Source organism: Ambystoma mexicanum, chromosome 5p (genome assembly GCF_040938575.1).
Source record: "Ambystoma mexicanum isolate Mex_15411 chromosome 5p, UKY_AmexF1_1, whole genome shotgun sequence".
Taxonomy (NCBI): Eukaryota; Metazoa; Chordata; class Amphibia; order Caudata; family Ambystomatidae; genus Ambystoma; species Ambystoma mexicanum.
In genome coordinates this window covers 400649925-400670748 of record NC_090930.1, presented here as the reverse complement: position 1 = coordinate 400670748, position 20824 = coordinate 400649925, and positions in this window count along the sequence as shown.

Below are 20824 nucleotides of genomic sequence, written 5' to 3'. Positions count from 1 at the left end.
AATATACAATGATGATCCTTGAATTAAGGATGTCTCCACAATCACCTGTAAATGACAACCAAATTAAGCACACATACACAATACAGCACGTTTAACTTGACCATAAATGAGCATGTATGTCAACACAACCAAGTTCAACAAAGCATCCAATAGAAAAAAATATACAAATTAATTAAACATTGCAACAAAATTCAATTTTTATTCAAAATCCCAGCTAATTTAATCACACTCACCCCGTGATACTAATTTCCATCTTTTTCATCTCATATATATATACATTTTACTTACCTTCTATACTACCTTTCTTAATTATCTATTTATTTTTTTACTTCCTCAACACCTTGGGCTCATATTTCCATTTATGTACTCACTTGTTTCATCCCCTTTAGATCCCTTTACACTGCAAGTTAATATTTTAAAAAATATGTACACCTGCTCATCTGCTATGTTGAGTCCATCTGATAGACATTTGTTTTATTTCCAGAATATCATTACATTTCTCACTCCCTTGTTTCTCCAATTTGAACAAGCCTTTTTATTTTGTGCTTTGGGTGGAAGGACTTAATCTGGTTAACATGGACAAATGGTTCCACTGTTAACTCTCCCTCCTTTTTGGCGATTCAATAGACTACATCTGAAACCTTATCTACAATCTTAAATGGCCCGTTGCCAGGATGTAAGGAATTTGGAGTTTTTATGTTTACCTTTTCCAAAATTAAACTTGTGTACATGGTCGCCTACCTCATATTGTCTAACAGATGTTTTCCTATCATAGTATGATATTGCAGTGTGTGAGAAACCTGAGGGTGTCTCACTTACTAGTTCACAGGGACCTGTCATCCAGGTGGCCAGGTCACGGCCATCGCTATTGGATCCATTTCCTGAGGGTGGACCAGTGGGGAGTATCACCTGGGTGAGGGGTCTTTGGAGAGTGGAAGTGGGACACTGAGGCTTGAGATGCGGTTTCCCCTTCCCGGTAATACCTTTTCCCCATCATACCCTGTAGGATATTCAGAAGCTCTACTAGCCCCCCTTTTCTCACATGAACACTTTCTTACACTGTAACAGACAATGGACTAACACCAGAGCCGTTTACCTAACATATCCCAACACACGCGTCAGGCAGAGTCAGGCAATTGACAATCACCATGCACACCTGACGGCCCTTTACCTTCCCCACTGGGATGAAAGGGAGAGCATGAACACACACTTGGAGCAAGGCCGAATGCACAAGGAGACAGCTACACCAAATCAGTAGTTCAAATAGAGAAGGAAAGCAATGAGACCTGGAAGGACGACGAAGGGGGAGTTACATTATCCATTTTCTACTCAGTCCCACAAAGCCTCCAAAAGGGGAATCATAAGACCGGGAGTTGCAGCTGGCATGCGAAGCAGCATACGACAATGGTACTGAGGGGCCTCCCGCATTGATAATGCAAGTGTAGAGACAAGCTGGCTACCATGGTACTATACTTGACTCCAGAGATCAAAGAAGCCAACGGGTTCAGCACAGCTGGTGAGTCAGAGGAACCCGATAGCAGGCCGAACTGTGTTAAGCACAAGGTTGCAAATAGCAATATTTTGAAAGCAAGGAATGTGCAAGAAACAGACATTGTGTTTCCGTTTTAACTTTAAAGAAAGTGCAGTTGAAGTCGAGCTGTAGAGGGGTCCGGCGCCATGTGGGCGCTCATTCAAAAGTCTCTGACCGGAACATATTTCGAAACTACAAGCACCAGAAGGCCCTAGAAAAAGGTGGCATAAGGTGTCAGAGTGGTCCTACAGGGTTTTGTTAAATCCCTCGCACAATCAAAAATCTCTGACCCGTTACAGTTGGAAAGGGGTGAAGCCTAAAGACCCCATGAACAGTGTGTTGACAAAGGTGAACATAAAAGAGGGATGTCCACAGTGAACAGTTTAAAGAGACATTAAGGTTTGTGAATGCCATAAATGAAATTGAGTTGACAAAAGCCATAGTGAACCCGACAGAGGGAGCCTAAAAGAGGGAGATCCAGGGGTGAAAAACCGTCACCTCAACGACATGCGAATTCCACAGAGGAATCTTTGTGAATTGTGGAAAGTGTAAACCAAACAGAGGGCTGCCAAAAGAAAGCTAGAGGAAGGGACACCTGTTTTCCAATAAGGTTGTGAACTGTGAATTGTGGCAAGTGTGAACCGACAGAGGGATGCTGAGAGAAAGCCAGGAGAAGGAACACCTTGCTTTCTAATGAAAATAAGCAATGTGTTAAAATACCTGAACTGTGTTAAAGAAAGGCTGTGGTGAACCCATGGAGGGAGGCCCTAATTGCGAAAAGGATCCGAGCCCAGCAGAGAAGATCCTGGGAGCAAAGAACAACTGCCCAAGGTGCAAGATCACCGAGAGAACATTTTGTTGGTTTGTCATTGTGAAACACCGCAGAACCTTTGGAAGAAGAAGAAGGAGACCTATCCTATGAAGGTTTTTGATATCGTTGAACTGAACTGTGAACCTTGTGTTGATAAGGCCAAGGAGTGTGCTGTGCTCGAGAGTCCCACCTTGTCCTGTGCTTGAAATGTCGGCAAAGGAGACCCAACCATACCACCCTGACTTATTATTTGGTGAACACTACCTTCTTTTCTGGCGAACATTATCCCACAATCTTTTTGTAATTTAGTGGTAAGGATTGGCAATACGTTTTTTAGTATAGGCCCTTTTTATTTGACAAGACGCCACTAGCGCTGCCTTATTACTATTTGGTGGCTGTAGCTTACTCCCATCTTAGATTTAGGTTTAGATTAGGCATTTATCTCACACATTATAAAATTTGATAAACACCCTTGAACTGTGATCACTTGTGTCTGTCTTTACTGCTGCCACCATGAGTTCCTTACAACTGTCAGCGCCTTTTTCCAAATTTCACTGTGCCAATTCAAAAGCATATTGCAATTGATTTCTCAGCTCTTCCACATATTTGTGGATTGTGGATGCATTTACAAGGACCTGTTAATTTTTTCTGTAAAGTAGGTGTTGTGGCAAAACCATTTTCCTACTTATCAACATTTCCTGTGGGCTGAGGTTTGTGGACTTAGATGGTATTGACCTAATAGCCATTAAAACCAAAGGAAGTTGCAGATTCTGCTTCAGCTACAAACTTTTTTAACATGTCAACTATTGATCTATTACACCGTTCTACTCCCCTTAAAGAGGAAGGATGGTATGAAATGTGCAACTTCCTTTTCACGCCCAGGATTTGCCACATTTTTGTCATTAATGCACTAGTGAAATGACTTCCACAGTCTGATTCTATTCTCTGAGGTAAACCAAATCTTGAAAGGATATGATTGACTAACAACGTGGCTGTGGTTTGGGCACTGCAGTCTGGGGCTGGAATGCACTCCACCCATTTAGACATTAAACAAATGACCGTCAACACATACCTGTTTTCCCCTGCTGACCTTTGCACAGGCCCTAAAGAATAGATTTGCAGATCGTACCATGGGAGTGTCAAGCCTCTTTTCATTAATGGTGCTCTGTTAGTCAGGGAAGCAAACTGAAATTGTGCACACACTCAACATCCTCTGGTACAGTGCTCTACATCCTGTGACATGTGTGGCCAATAGGCATAATCTTTTAAGATGTCCAAAGTGTTCTGGAAACCTCTGTGGCCTGCAGTTGTGAGACAGTGAGACAAATCAGACAAATCTACCATTTGCCTATCCCCTAGTGCTCGACCATGTATCAGTCTTAGACAATCTCCTAGGGGGGTGTGGATCACTATGCCCCCCCGCTTTTCTATCTCAGGGCCTTTGTGCACTGTGTTACTCCCAGACTACTACTATCTTACTCCAATGGACACATTAACATAAGTCACAAAGAAAACACATTAATCGATTCAACAATAGAAACACATGTATTCATACATAGCAATGCATGATGCAAACACTACTATAATGCAAATCTTGGATTTGCACCTTTTATGCTTTTGGTGCAAATCTACCATGCAATGCAATAATTATAAGCCTTACAGGTGTCTAATGCAAGCATACTTCACACTCTCTCTCTAAGACAAATCTTGTCGGATTACCCCATCTATAGCTCTGTGTGAGTGTCTGTTCTAATTCCCCATGCATGTGCCTTATTCAGCAATACTCCCCTTTTCTCCTCTGTGTCTCTCCTCTCCCACTAACTCTGCAACCAGCCAGTCAGTCAGGGCCAGATCTCATCAGCTCTGCTCAGAATGCTTCCCCAAAGCTCCCTCGATCTCAGAACTGCATCTCCAACTCCATCCCATAGAGCAGACCAGCAGAGAGCAGCAACTACTTCAAATATCAGAGCCTCACCTCTCATTATACTGTTCAATGACGTACACATATCCATTGGTACACTCGTTCTCTCTAAGCTAAAATGCCTCTCTTTCTGTCTGTTAGTGTTTCTATATTTGAACAGTGTCTAAATGCCTTTGTTGCATGTACTTGTACTTTTCAATCATTGTGTGTTCTGGTCATCATGACATTTTCTACATATCTATACCATGGCCTTCTTCTGTCTGCCTGCACCATCTTCTCATATTTCTCCATTACAATCCCTCTATCCTCCTGCTTTCTCTGCCTGCACATCTCTCCCTCTCCATGGTGCTGCCTACCCCCACCTTCCTCTCTCTGCAAAGCACAACCATGCTGATGAAGCCTCTCTTGCCTTCTCCCTCTCGAACAAAGGTCGTGTTATCTGTCTCTGCCAAGCAACTTGTTTACAAATACTTGTACACTGTAACTCATAACAATCCCTCCACACTCCGTAGAACGAACAGCTTCTGAATGGCTTCATAATGCCAGCTAAATGCTCTGTCTAGCGTTTACTCTTTCTCTCGCAAACCCACGTGCTATCTATAATGCAAATTTCATGCATATTCTAAGTGCACACTCAATGCGTGTCTCTCTACAATGCATACATAATACATAACAACATATCTCTACATGTGTCTCTACAAATATAACATGTGTCTACATGGCAGTTCAAATATAACATGCCTCATTCTATAGCTCTGCAAATGCATACAGAGTGGCAGAATAATGTGGATAGTCTAATGTTACTATTTCATGTCACTACTAATCAGTACTAATCAGAATGTATGATGGATAACTAAACAGGATGCAATTATGGACAACTAATCCCTAAATGGGGTATCAGGTAATATTATCCCCATATATATGGTCGCCGTAAATAATATCACTGGGAAAAGGTTGCGGCGATATTATATGGGTGACCATATATATGGGGACAGGGGCAAAACATTTTTATTTTTAAAAAAGGAAGAAAAAAAAGAAAAAAAAAGTTTGGGGGTTGCAGGGGTGTCCCCCGGATGTTCCATACAATAATGTCACCACAAAAAACGGCCATTTTTGGTCGATATTTTTGCATGGCGAGATTTTTGTGGCGACATTATTACATGGAACCCTAAATGGGTAATGATTCTCTAGCAATGGGTAATGATTCCATAATGATAACAAACCAGGCTTTTCCATACTATCAGGTTCTACACTGTTTTTCTCTACCTGTTGTGTCCCCCAGGGATCTAACCTTTCTCCCTGGCTGTTCAACCAATACCAGGCACTCCTTGCCCACCGCATCGCCGCTCTCTGTCCCAACATTCAGTGCTATGCGGATGATACCCAGCTCATTTTCAGGCTACCCTCGGCTTCCTCCTCTCCTTCCTTCATCTCTGACTGTCTGTCTGCCATCCAGGAATGGTGTGCCGCTAACGATCTCTGCCTTAATGCCAGTATGAATGAGATTCTACTCATCGGCACACCCACTCCCTCCTTCCCTGCAGCTCTCTGGCCGGCCTCTCTTGGCCCTCCTCCTTCTCCCACCTGCAAGGCTAAAAACCTCGGGTCATCTTCGACTCTGCACTCTCCTTCTCCCATCACATCTCTGATGTCTCTAAGAAGTCACACTACCAGCTGCACCTCCTTAGAGGTATTCTTCCTTTTCTCTCCTTCCCCCAGATGCACACTGTCTCCAGAGCCCTGGTCCTCTCCAAGCTGGACTACTGTAACAGCCTCTATCTAAATCTTCCTGCCTCCACTCTCCGCCCTCTGCAACTTATCCAGAACAGGACTGCGAGACTTGTCCTTGGCCTCAACCCTAAGGATCGTATCTCTCCAGGACTGAAATCTCTGCACTGGCTCCCAGTGACTGCGAGGATTAAATTCAAAACCCTCTGCATTGTACACAAGGCCTTCTGAGGTCTGGGGCCCCAATACCTTCAACTCTCTCTTCCTAAATATCTTCCTTCTTGAGCTCTTCGCTCATCTGCCTCCAACTCCTTCATGGTCAGTTACTTCTCCAAGCAATAAGTTGGTGGCGGATCACTCTCTTCGGCAGGGGCCTCTATCTGGAACATCCTTCCTGCCTCCCTGAAACTCAAGGAGAACCATCTCTTGTTCCGGAAACATATCAAAACCTTCCTCTTTGCTTCTGCTTTCTCTCCTCCCCTCCGTAGCTGAATTCCTGACTGAAATTTCACTGGTTACCTGGCTACCCTTTTCTGATCACTGGCACAGGCCCCGTCAACTGCCCACCTGCGCTGCCTTCCTGGCAACCCCTGCACTTGGGGACCGTTTTTTTTCTGTATCCCTTCAGTCCCCCTTCCAGCACTTATGTCTGCACTTCCTTGCACTTGCCACCAGCTGGCTATTTTATGTGTTTCCCTTCCCCCCGCAAACTTTTCCTTTCCCCCTTCCCATGCACTTGCGTGATCTGAATGACACCTGGCCTAGTAGGATCGCTGTCTGTCCTCCCTTTGTTCCCCCCTTGCCTCGTCGCGCCTTGAAACACTTGTGTATAGGCGCGTTATAAATGCCATATCATATCATATAATATCATATCAGTTATAGCATCATGAGCATGATGTAACATCAATCCCTGAAATGACAAAGGTGCTACCCATTGGATTTGGCCTTACACGGATCCCCTAATCATCAACCCATCTTGTAAACTAATACCCTTTTTGTTTTTTAATAACAACCTCAATTCCTCTTTCCTTTTGCAGTCCTCTTCAGTCAAAGAATTTTGCTCTGCATCCACCAAGTGTTTGTAAAATGGTCCTACAATAAGATCTTCTTTTTGTGCCTTAATCAAGTCTTGACCAGGAGTATCAAAACTCCACTGTGCTACAAGCTGATCAACTGTTTTTGGATATTTGGAGCATGTTATTGGATCCACCTAGACTTCCCCAAGCAGATGTTCAATGGAAAACAACTCACCCATCACACCCCCAATTTTGACTAATTGATCAGCTTTAACATTTCCCTCCTTATCTTCCCCTGGTGTTTTCAAATGACCACATATCTACCTCCAATGGATGATCATGTCATTTTCTGAAACAAGTTTGTCTATGGCTTGAATCATTTTGCCATGTTTAAGTGATTTCTTGCTATATGTGTGCATTCCTTTCAATTTCCAAACGGGTAAATACTTCACAAAACTATTTTGTGCGTAATCAGAATCAGTGACTAAAACTATTTATTTTACTTTCTACTCCTGTAGATATTGTCTTATAAATGGCAGCCAATTCTGCAACTTAACTGCTTTTGGGGCCTAGCCTCATGTACACTCTTGGGATTCCATCGCATTTAATCCACCAGTTTCCTATTCCTGCCACCAATTATTTTTCAGAACCACCTTCCACGTGATATGCACATCCATCGACATATACGGTTGGGAGATCCTTACATGTTTCTTCATTGAAAGCCTTGTGTGGGGATTGCTCGAATTAATTTAAATTTGTTTAAAATCCTGTGTCTTCGGGTGCACAAACAGCTGCAAAGTCATGTAATTCTGCTAGCACTTTCTGTTCTGTCCATATCTCACCTCCACTGGAAATACATGAAGTGCTAATGTCCATGAAGTGATTCTTGACTGGGAAAAATTCCCTGATCTGATCCTTTTACTTTCCAAGAATTGAAGAGGCTGGTGATCTGTTTGAATGATTACCGTCTCCACTTGAATTATGGGATGGACATGTTGCAATACCCAGACAATGGTCTAAAGTGCCTTTTCACATTCACTACATTTGTCTCTACCTGTGATAATGCCTTACTGGCATATGCAATGGTTTTGGTATTTGCATCATTTTGTTGATGTAACTAACACTGCTGACATACATTGATTGGTGAACCCCATTTCTACAAAAAAATCCATTTTTTTTAATTGGATATGCCAAACATGGCGCTTTCATCAGACAGCCTTTTAACTTGGCCACTGCCTCATTTTGTTCCTTTTCCCATATCCAGGCTACACCCTGCTTCAGTAATTTGGTCGTCAACGGTTATGTAATTTCTACACAATTTTCAATACATTTCCTGTTGTGTCATTCCTAGCAAACTCTTTAGACTTTTCAAATTAGTGGGATCTTTTAGTTTCTGAATTGCTTCCATTTTTTTCCTTTCTCGGTTTAACCATTTTCTGTCACGCGATGACCTAAAAAATTTACCCTTTTTCTGCACTACTGTGCTTTCTGTAGAAATACTTTCGGAAAATTGACCTCCACTTCAATATGTTCCTTTTCTATTTCAGATTCATCTAATTGAAAAAGGACACAATCATCATGATGACAGCATATCACTTCATTTGGCTCAGGGTACACGGACTGAACTTTAAAAGATTCCATTTGATCTAGAAGCCAATGGCTCTGGTAATCCACCCTGTGCAGTCACATAGCTTTCAGCTATATTCCTGATAACTGGGTTACTGAAATCAACAGAGTAGTAAGATCCCTGCACTGCCATTCCTAACTCTGTATTTTCTTCCACATTAATGTCTTCACACCCTTTATTGTCCACCAGTATTGGGTCCATTCCCAATCCCTACCAATGTTGTATATCCACATTCTAACCATTGCTGTTTTATGGATTCATTTAGGCACACAAATGCATCAGGATCTTTCATCTGTTGTCACTTCGTATATTTTAATGCTACTGTAAATTGTCTGGTAAATGCAGGAATGGTAACATTATTTTTCACTTGAAGTACAATGGGCACAATGGTAAGCTTGTCTCTTGTTTTCCAATTCAGGTGCAGCGCCACTCATTCTGGACCAGACTTTTGATTTAGAAAGTACAACACCATACACATTCTGTGCATGATGTCATTTCCCAAATAGAATTTGTTTTGTGTTGCACTCACAATCCACACATTGTGATGAATGCTTTTATTACCAATTATAATCTTTATCATGCACTTTCCCACAATTGTTTGCCCCAATTCAGGGTCATCTAGGCCAACAATGTGTTGATTTTGTGTTTTAAAATTTTGGATTTCCTCTCTGGAAAGTATTTGCCTGGACACCTTCTCATTAATGAAACTTCTTTCCTGTTCAAGCACCGAAGTAGCTTCAATCATTTCAGAATGCCCATTCACTTGGATAATGATCCATGGTTGCCCTTCTCCCATGTGTATTTCTGCAATTGTTGAAATGCATTGTTCCTGATCTGACTCTGGAGTAATATTTGTTTTAATCTATTTCTGTTTGCAAGTTTTTCTTAGGATCCAAATAACTCTACAAAGATTGATTCTCCATTTCTCCTCGCATTTCATCCTGACACATGAGGATAACAGTGATGCTAGGCACACAGCCATTCTGAAGATATACTTCCACTGCACACTCTGATTTAGCAACAGTGTGGCATTATTTTATGCTGTTGCTTTGGGTCATTATTTTCTTAGGTTTCTGTGTTTTTTTGGCTAAGCACCACAATACCCCATTTAACTCATCACTGAGGGGTGACAGCCTCCTCAGGCAATTTGTCCCTATGAGGAAGGGTATTTCATGAAGGGTTGTGACCAACACTTCCTGTCTCATCCTATGCTTCCCTATTTTCATGTCAACCTCAGTGACCCCTTCGATAGGTATTTCATCCCCATTTAAATTGTGCATGGTGCTTCCACTTTCCCTCACCTTTATATAGTTTTGTGGGGATCTCCCCTCATTGATACTTTGCATCAGGTCCCTTGACATTATTGTTGCTTGGGCACCCATGTCAATCATAGCGAACATGTTACATTTCTCTTCAACAGTGATGGGAGCATAATATCTATCCTCAACTTCTTCCAGGACACATTGAAAGTGTGAATTGTTTCGGATCTCTGGACTTTTCTAAGATCAGCCTTGCTATTTGCTAGGCAAATGAGGATATGAAATGAAATGTTACCTTCTTTTTTGCCCATTTGATTTTGAAGTTCTTTGTCTATTTTTCTGGACTCAGTGCCCATCTGAAGTGTAGCCACTGACTGCCCCTCTGGCTTGGGACCACCAGTGTTCACAACCCAATCTCAAATTGCTCTTTCCCCATTGCCTGGCCCTCTCTGCTTACCTCCACTCTGGAACCTATTGGCTGTGTATTTTCACAAGTGGCATGTGACAGCATGTCAGTTTCTGATGTGTGACACCTATCTGCATTTTGCACAGTGCCTGTCATTTATATCTTTTGGAATATCTGTGGTTCAAAATGCTCCTCAGGTAAGTGACCTGCATCTGCCTTTTGTGGAATGTTTACTTCTGTGAGGGTATCAACAGTATTTTGATTATCAGGTAAGGGTAAACTGTTGATACTGATTCTATGTTTTGCGTTTCATTTTCACATTGCATGTTCCTTTTAAATTGAATTCTCTGTTCTTTGGGTTTTTCTTGTTAATCACTTTCACACACCTGAATGGTTTCCTTCAAATCCAAGTTAAACCACACTCCCTTTTTGTGTGTGTTATTGTTACCTGTCTCACTTTCATTCATTTGTTTTCTTGTTTTTAAATCTGCAAGCAATTCAGTGTTTCTATTAAAAAATGATTCATGGGCATCTGTGTTCTCATCAGGGTAAAGCTGACTAAGTAGTCACTTGTCACTATGCGCAAGCTCACTCTTGGAACCCTCTGCACCTTCACTTGGTTGTGGCCTTTGAACTGCACATAATTGCTCAGATAACATTTTAACTTGGGCCTCTAAGCCCTGAATCCTGTCCATGTCTTTGAATTCTTCCCTTTGTGGTCTGGGCCAGTAACACTTAAATTCACCCCGAAAAGACCTCTTCTGGTACCTTTCAGGAGATTGATTTTTGTTTATGTTTCCCCTGAATTCTCATGACACAAGAGGTGGAGAACGTTGAGTAACCATCCTCTGACCATGGTCGTGGTGGGGATTGACTATATTGGCGAGGCTCATAATTCATAATTTGCCTTTCATTTGGTGTGAACTGTTCCCTATGCTGATTTCTATTTTCAATGAATCTATCCACATACATTGATCTTTCTTGATGGCCATACACCATTGTGTTTGGTTCAAATCTACTCTGGGCCCCTAATGTCTGGGCCCCTAATGTCTGGTATGGACGATTGTACATCTAATTTTGATTGGAATTTAGGACTGGCGTATCACGGCAACACCCCACTCTGGTAGAAATACCAAGGTAACAAGGACTAATGTAAGGACTTCTGTCGCTGGGATCAATGGATTAGAACATAAGAGCCTGGAGTGGTGTTCTCTGTGGAGCCACGCCCCTTTAATTAGGTGTCATGTCATTCTTTGCCAGAGTTTGGTCTCATTCTAGCGACATCTTTACAGACTTTACCTCCAAAATTGTTGGCCAGTATCATTGCTATTATCTTCTTTATTCTTTATATGTTCCCCACCCATTTGTTGGTTCCTTCCCCTCCTACTTTGCTAATTATACTCTGGAAGTATTCATTTATGGTGGTTTAGTTGTTCAAACCCTAAGCATACTTTAATATTTTACGCTTGGATATATATTCCTTTTTTTATATATATGCCTTTACATGCTTCCCTCATTATCATTCTTCGATACTGGTGTCACAATGAGTATTACAGTTATGTCATAGAATGTCAATTGGTTAAATAACCCCGCAGGCAAAGAATTCTCAGTCATATCGGGAAAAGTAAAGTTGAAAATGCTTGTTTACAATAGGCTAATCTAGAATACACTGAAGATAATTAACTGGTTAGTCTATGGGTTAAATATGCATTTTATTTGCACCAGCTGATGGGGAAAAATGTGGTGTTAGTATCCTTATCCATAAAAGAGCTTCTTTTCAATTAATTGATGAACAACACGACCCATCTAGCGCTGGTCTATCATTAATGCCAATGTTAACAAGTTGGTAGTTACAATTCTTAATATACATGGCCCTTATGCCCCTGACCCATCATTTTGGATTCATTTGAAACAAACCCTTTTTAATGAAGATTATGATCAATTTATACGTGGTGACTGTAATCAAATTTGTGACTTGACTCTTGATTGGAAATCGGATACTAAAGGCATAATTTTTGAAGTCCCATAAACTATTTGTACATTTTTCAGAGTATCTTAACCTTGTTGATACTGCCCATTTTTGCCATGCAGATGCTAAGGAATTTACCTTTTTCTCTTCCCTTATAAATCTTTTTCTAGGTTGGATCATGTTTTCATTAACTCATCACTTGTTTCTCAAATCCTCCACTTGGAAATGTGGTCCTATTGTCATCTCTGATCATGCTTCAGTCCTCAATGTCCTTGAATGGGAACCTCAACTCAACCTTACCTCTCGATGGAGGTTTAATTCCTTTTCATTAAATGACCCTTCTTTCATTCAACAAATACTTTCTTTACTACATTTTTCTCCATTAATAATTCATTGGACACTTCTATCCATAATAATTAGGATTCATTTAAAGCCACTTTCTGAGGTTTCATTATACAATTGGTTGCTGTTAAGAAGAAACAAAATAAAAAATGGTCACAAGATTTGCTTCATTAAATTAAATTACTTGAAAAATCATATTCTAATCGCTCCACAGACGCTACCTTTAAATCCCTCCTTTCTAAACGCATTGAGTGTAATAAATACACTACAAATAAAGCCTGCTCATCCTTGTTGCAAATCAAAGCCAAGTTATATGGTGGATCTAACACATCTGGCAAGTTATTAGCTTCCTATCTATCAAAAGAAGAAAAGACTATTATTTCATCTATTGTTAACCAGCAATACATCATAGTCACCAGTTCAGAGTAAATTAAAGATTCATTTTTTTATTTTTTGCTCTCACTGATCACCCAGTCATTCTTTCCTTTTTAGACACTCCTGTTTTTCTACCAGAAATTCAAAAGGCTCTTATGGATCTCAAAATGGGGATAGTCAGGTGACCTGATGGGTTTCTTATCAATTTTATTGTTCTTTTTCAGCTTTGCTTTCACCTAAACATTTTGAACTATTTACCCACTTTGTATCTTTAGGACAGAGGCCCGGTACCTTTGGTGAGGCCATACCGATTTTATTTCCTAAGCCAGATTTAGACCCTTCTTATGTTAAAAATTATCGCCCCATTTTGCTTATAAATTCAGACTAAAAAATGTTAGCCAAAGTTATAGCTAATAGACTAGATGGTATAACGTCTACATTAATTAACATGAATCAATCTGGTTTTATTAAAGAAAGATATGTCTCCTTTAATACTAGACTTCTCTTTAATGTTCTCTCACAAAATACTTCTGATCCTCACATTCTTCTTACAGTGGACGCTGAAAAAGGTTTTGATAGCGTTTCATGGACCTTTATGTTTAAATATTTATTATGGCATGGATTTTGCCTTACTTTCCCTAGATTCATCTCACTTCTATATTCTGCACCCTCCACTATTCTTTTCATCAATAATTATTTTTCTGAATCATTCCCCATCTAACATGGAACTAGGCAAGTATGTCCTTTATCTCCTCTACTTGTAATCCTAGCTCTAGTACCTCTTCTACAAAGCATTTCAGTTAATGATCATATCAAAGGAATTTTCATAAAAGATACCTCTATCAAGTGTTATTCTTATATGGATGATTCTCTTCTTTATCAGATCACACCACTTCTTTTCCAGCATTAATGACTACTATTGCTCAACTTTCTAAGTCTCCAGTTACAAATGAAATTTTGATAAATCAGAAATTCTTCCTTTAACTAATTCTAGCATATTGTCCAAAACTCCAATATACGGCATGAAATGGTGCTCTTCATTTATTAAATATTTAGGTATTCGTATTACTAAGGATATTTCCTCTACACTAACTTTGAACCAAAATACAATTATTGATAAATTAAATTCTTCTATAAACCAGTGGTCCCCTCTATTTCTATCTTGGTGGGGTCGCCTACACTCTATCAAAATGGCATGATTCCAATATTATTTTCGACCACTTTCTTAAACAAAATAGACAAATTTGTATCTAAATTTCTGTGGAATAATAAAACCCCCAAGATTGCTCTCAAAACATTTAAAAATAGTAAAAACGATAATGGGGTTACGTTTCCAGATTTTCTCAAATATCAGAAATCTTTCCTGTTGCTAGCACTTGGATAAAATTGGAATCACAAATCATCGCTCCTCTTTCTTTATTCCACTTCCTCCAGACTTATTCCTGTGCTAGTTTCAAAAAACACCCGCTCCTCCACTCCTTCAAAAATATATGGAATAGTTTCTTCTCTTCCTCATCCATTGCTCAAGATTCTACTAATGCCTTTTTATGGTTGAACATATTTTTCCCATTTAGACCCAAACACAATATTCTACTAAAATAGTTTCTGCTGGAATTTTCTAGCCACACATCTATTCCACAACATCTCACCTATAGCCTTTCCTGAGTTGTGCACTCGATGCAATCATGGTAGTACTGATTTCAAAACATATGCAATTCTAACAAATGTAGTAACCAATGCTATTTATTTCCTTTTAGTCCCAAAATGCCTCATCTAAATATATTGAATTGGTGTTGTGTTCCCCATCCACCAGTGCTTTCAAATTATAATTTATCCTTAATCAACCCAAAGAAAATAATAGTCACATTTCTAAAAATACTTTGCAGTAGGAGTTAGATTGGGATCTACATATTTACCCATTTAACTCCCTTCAGGATTTCAAAAATGTCCAATTCCATCCACAATCTGTGCTGATCTTGTCAATCCCCTATCTATTTTCATTTCGGGAACAAATTTGGAACTGTTTACAAAATATGTTTTCCTTTGGGGAACCATTATCATTATGCAATTTTATAATAGGCACTTTGGTCAAACCTTTTAGTCATCAATTTCTTTGTTTACATTGCTTTTCATCTCATTGCAAGCAACTGGAAAAATGTGTATAATTTATGGTGGAACTCCATATGTTCTTTCCATAGAATCGACAAAATATATGCATTATCTGTGAGAAATGTTCATAAATGTATAAATGTAACAGCAAATGGAATGTCTTTAATACATATTTGATGTGAAACATGTATCTCTCTACAGAGTATGAAATTACCCCTCCCTCTTTTCTTATCTGTTTCTGAGTCTGTCTTCTTGGTCTTCCCCTGTTAGTCTCAACTCAGGTAACACATATTTTCGGTTATGTAGCAGTGTTTGATAATTAACTAGTTGTTTTTATAATTAAGATTTACTTCTCAATGTATTTAATCAAATATTGTAACAAACTGCATGCCTTCTTCTTTGAAATGAACCTAGTTATCCTTTGATCTACTGTTATGAATATCTAAATTCTCTAACAAAATGATTTAACTGAAAAAAGAAATGAATGTGCCGTGATAGCCCACAGAAAGCCACCCTTAGTGCTGGCATGTATGGGAGTATGTATCCCCATCTTCCTGAGGGCATGTGGACCAGTTGAGAGCAAAGAGGCAGAGGCGACAGCAGTGGCTTGCTGTGCATTACAATGTCAGTTACCTGGCCACCAAAGAAGGTGCCCTGTGTGTGTTGTAGTAAATGTACTGTGAGACTGTAAGGGAGGAAGGGTAACTTTGCCCCGTACATTTGGCACAAAGAAAACCTATTACTCATGCTATAGTGGGGAGATGTTCTCCTTGCCCTTCCCTGGCTACAGTGGAAGAGGGGCTACTGCAAGACACATTAGGACTCAATTTTGTGTACCTCCAGACTCCATTTTTGGACTAGGCTGCATCCCGAGCCCTGAGAAGCCTTTTCTCCCCTTTGCAGCACCGCCACCGCGCGCACTGACAGCCCCCACCTTCTCCTCACGTGTCTGGGTCACCCAGGCTTCTTTCTCACGGATGCTCTGGTGCGAATTGTTGCAAACAGAAACTGTATTCTTTTATCCTTCCTCTGGCCCTGTGTGTGACCAGGTTGAATCTCGCCTTATGGCCTATTTGTCTCCACAAACCTGCTCTTGCTCCTCTCACCCCCACCTTTGCGAGTTATTGCCTGCACAACCTTTTGCCCCACCAGTCTCCCTTTAATGTAACAGAAGTGTGACCCTTCTCCACTGACCGGCCCAGAGTGCCCCCAATATAACTAGCCCCCGTGCCACTATATTTCTTACCTAAGACTAACACCTATCAATCCACTCATTCATGCTCTGTGGCGCCATGATGAATACATTTTAGATCAAATCCTCGGATAACGCACCTGGGGGCACGACCCTCGTAACCGTCATGACTACAAAGGCCTGAGGCAAGAATATGTAAATATGTGTCTACAATGTACAGGTGTCCCCACATTCCAGTACATGGTTTATAGTCTGTATTATTCATTGCATGTCAGGAGATAGTATGTAGCTTAGCTTAGACAGAATGACCTCTTCCTGTGGAACCGACCTGACCTTCACACCACCCAGATGAGCTCAGCTGACCACATGCCGCTCGAAGTAACAGCCCTGCACCAGCCAATCATGTGGAGCCGGCCCATAAACTGCCATACTATATCTATGTTGTCCACCAATCCTAATGCAACTTGATGTACCTATAGCGAAACGCCACTAGTGACGATTCTAAAGCATATAATGTACTGTATTCTGTATTGTTGGTCAGAGTGCTCTCGAAGGCAGCAGAGTCCTCTGCATGCATTTATCTTTATAAACCTTTACTTTTCTCACAACATTTCTCATTCCCTACTGGGGTGTGTCCCTTATTATTTGTCTACAATTGTATTTTTGGGAATGACCACCTTCAAGACCTAGTGACCTGACTGTACAGATGCTCAGTTGCCGCCTGTTCATGTGAAATAGGGATGCCAGCGAGTGTTGCTATGGAAAAAGGGGAGTGGTTAGTGGTATCCCACCCTAAAGAGCAGCAAAGGCAAAGGCTGCAGCAATTGATTCCATAACAACGGGGGAAGCCAACAAAAAGCACATTGTGTAGCACCACAGAAATAAAGACAAACGGAATGCAGGCAGCCAGTACACAATATGTCCGCGTTTAAGAAAAGGAAACATGGTAGATCATTAAAACTTTACACTGCCTCATCACTTAGAGGAATGGTGTAAAACAGAGAAATGCAGGGAAAGGCTGCAGAAGTACAAGAGAAGGAGGATATCCCTGTGGCAACGCGCGGGTCTTGGAAGCAAGACCACACTGAGCAAACACAGGTTCGAATCCCCCTGCGCTTGAAAAAAAAGCGTGTTATAAATAACCTACCCTTACACAATTAAACTAGCGCCTAGATACCTACGGGGTCACTGGACATTGCATCCGGTGCCAGAGGGGATGGATTGGGCACCACATAGGATGCCAGAAATGGTACTCAAAAACCTGCAACCATTTTTGCATCATGTAAAACACTTCCACGCAGGCAGCATCCTTGCATAAACCAGGTGAACCTGTAGTAAGATAGAGGCAGTGGGGCAAGGGGCTGCGGGCATTGGGTGAATGTAGTTAGTGGTCTGAACATTAGCGTGGATCATAAGGAGCCCCCCCCCAAGGCACTCTCTAGGGACATTGGGCTCTTCCCAGAATTACCATTGGGCAAAGACTCCTCTTAACAGTACCAATGGAACAACACCACTTTGGTATCAGGATATCGGAAGTAAGGGGAAACTGTAGAAAGATACATAAAAGCAGTCAGAGGTTTGGTATCAACTTACAACTTTGGGCTAAACATTGCATACAGTTGTAGAGATGCCAAAGTTAAGGAAGAGGTATGGCTAAAAGGGCGACCCATACTTGCTAAATTGTAGGGATGCCAAAGTGAAAGGAGAGCATTGCTAAAAGGTTCACCCATACCTAGAGTGTTGGCAGTGCCAAATAGAGACAAACACACAATGAAATTTAAAGATGTACTATGAAGGAACGAAATGGCCCAAGGGGCATATTCAAGCCATGCAAGTGTCCCAGTGTATTAATAAGTATGAGAACGTGAGGGTAACAGTGAGTATGAAACCAAGTTGTAGACTAGCGGTAAACCTAAAGCATGAACATACTTGAGAGGCAGAAGGAAGAAATGCTCAGGAGTGAAAGTTTATTTCACATACAAGAGAGTACACCACTACTGCAAGGATATGTAGGAAGTGAAGTTAGAAGGGTCCCCTGGTCGGGTGCTTCTGAAGGAATAACGCAATGTGGTTAAAGAGTTTGGAGTTGAAGAAACACGAAAGGCATAGAAGGGCACGTGGTGGAGGTAAATCAGAATATAGAAAAATTGAAAGAGGCCTTGTGGCAGGAGCAATATCTGAGAACACTTAAAGAAATGTTCATAACCAATTGAATAAGTAACTATGACTTCCTCTTCCTCTGACTCGCTCCTCTGCTGTTTAATCTGTATATAGCAGACTTAATAGAGAGGCAGGTATCTAAAGCTAAATTCCCTCACAAAATAGGGTCTACTCCAATTAATGCGATGCTGTATGCAGACGATCTGGTCATTTTCCATCAGACTTTTGTTGGTATGAAGGAGCAACTGAACGAATGGGGAATGGTACGCGATTGCCAACAAATTATCTGTGAATCTGGCAAAGACAAAGGTCATGCTGGTCTCTTCAAAAAAATTCAATAAACCAGCTATGAAACCATTACTGGGAGAGACTGAATATACCAACTCCTATAAGTACCTATGGCTGGACATAACTAATTGTGCGCAATATGAGACCATAAGGAATGCTAAGACCAGGACATCTGGGCAGATTACATTATTGATATGCAAATGTACAGGACAACATGCAGGGTACTCACTGGGAGGAATCCTCTGTTATATAAACAATGGTTCTGTCCCACAATCCTTTACAGCCTTGAAGCTCTGGCATGTAGAGATTTAAATTGGCTCAACAGAATTGTGGGATTCTTCTGGCAAAGCATTTTAGGACTCCCACAATCCACTCCCATGGAATGTTTGCGACTTGAGATAGGGTTTGTCTCATTAAAAGCCATTGCCCTGAAGAGACGAGGATAGCAGTTTATAAAGGAGCGGGTCTGGCGCTGTGATGTTCTTTGTTAGCATTGATGGGGTCTTCTTACAGAAATCAATTGTTAGTAAAGAGAGTACCCTTCATGCAACTGAATAATTATTCATCCGAGATTCTTAAGTGGTGCCTTGACTTTCACAGGGGAGAGGGCGATGAAATTTGAAGGAAGCATTTGGGAGAAGACTCGAAAAACTGGGACTTGGTATGCAATTACGATCATCTGGCTAAACTACATAGTTATGCTCCTGTGGCTACAGTCATCCATCCCTATAGGAAACCTCAGCCATACATTCTACTGTGCCCGGACGCAGCAGTGCGTAGGTTTAGTCTCTTAATGCGTACAAACCAACTGCCTTTGCAAGGCTCACATGGGCTGGATGGAACTTACCCAGTGAGTCAAGGACCTGTAGAGTGTGTAAATTGCCTGGAACGAAAGAGACAGTGAAACACATGTTCACTGAATGCCAATCATTGGGCCCCTGTATTTGGTAATTCTGGAGAAACTGGTGCACAACATTGATTCCATTAAAAGTCAAGACTTTTTATACTACTCCCTTAGTACGAACTCAGTAGCAGCTCACATTACATTGCACTTTATTGTATTTGGTTACACGTGAAAAAGCTCTACTTTTAGGGTAGTAATTGAAGCTTGAGTTGGGAATTAGTATAGTATAGTAAGCTATTATGTGGACACGTAATTGTATGGTAGGATACTGATTGTTCTAAAGTCATGGAGCCTCATTCCAGGTACGGCGGTAACACTGCTCGTGGAACCAGTGGATTGCTGCCGGACTCAAAATGAATTACCGGTGCCTGACTTCCCTGTGCCACCGGGCTATTCCAAGTCCGGCAGCTGGGAAGTGAGGTGCCAGCAATGTCGTTAATCCCCATTCCCATAGAGTCCTGTTGGACTCTATGGGAATGGGGACATGGGAAAACCGGCACTGTTAACAAACAGGGCTGGTGCTCTCGTGACATGTCTGCCAACTGTGGCTGCTGCGTCCGGCAGAGTCAGACCTGTCGGGCACAGCAGCTCCAGCAGGCAGACTTGTAGTTTTCCAGTCCAGAAACAACAGTGCCGGTAGGTTTAGTGGCACAGTGGTTTCCAGATCGGCAAACTTATAATGAGGCTCATGGTCTTTTTTAGGGATGCTTTTAAATATCTATTTATGATATTGTCGAAGTTAACGGTCAACAGTATGAAATGTACTGAGGATTTCTGAAAAATGCATGTATGTATGTGTGTTTACATGGTATTTATAAGATGTTTTTAATTATGTGTAAAGCTTGAATTCAAACTATCCACATTAAATAAATGTTAACGAAGTATGACTTCAGAGAAATTAATAACATGGTAGGTGGGAGATGAATGAGGAGCTGTATGTGAAGAAAGTGTATGCAAGAAAGGTGGACAAAATCATATCCCCAAAGGGAGTACATACATGCATAATAAGAGTAAATTGAGGCTTTGGTCTGCTTTCCGGTGTCCTGTAATATAGCGGATAGTGAGTGGAGGTTTAATCAGTGAAAATAGTGCATAATATGTCAGAATCCCAGAAAAACTGTGGGCACGTGTACCTTTGCATTTAGTGGACCCCAATGGGGGTCTTCAAAAGAAGAGCATTGTATCG